This window comes from Octodon degus, unplaced genomic scaffold, assembly GCF_000260255.1.
Source record: "Octodon degus isolate 3935 unplaced genomic scaffold, OctDeg1.0 scaffold00287, whole genome shotgun sequence".
Taxonomy (NCBI): Eukaryota; Metazoa; Chordata; class Mammalia; order Rodentia; family Octodontidae; genus Octodon; species Octodon degus.
In genome coordinates, this window is record NW_004524863.1 from 935,000 (window position 1) to 935,434 (window position 435).

Genomic DNA, 435 nt, shown 5'->3' on the forward strand with positions numbered 1-435 from the left:
AAAAAAAAAAAAAAAAAAAAAAAAAGATTGTAGGTACTTGAATTCAGCAAAATAACCCAATATAGTCCAATAGTCCATAATAGTAGTGGGTTATCAGCACAACTGGCAGTTGTCAGAAATTGTTGACTTGAGCCTTTTATAGCTCAGCATATTAATATGGCATTACTTTTTATACCTCGTGGTTGTACTTTGCTGCTGAATGGTTAAGACCAAGTTAAAGGGACCTGGGGATATAGCTCAGTGGCATAAGCACCTGCCTGGCAAGTGCAATGTCCTCAGTTTGATCCCTGGTACCACCAAAAAAAGGAAAAAAAAGAAAAACAGAAAAAAAAAAAGACCAAGTTAAAGCAAGACCTATATAACTAAAAATGTAACTTTTCATTGGCCAAGCAATGGCCATGACTCATCCACATGGCTGCACTGACAAAGGTTCTA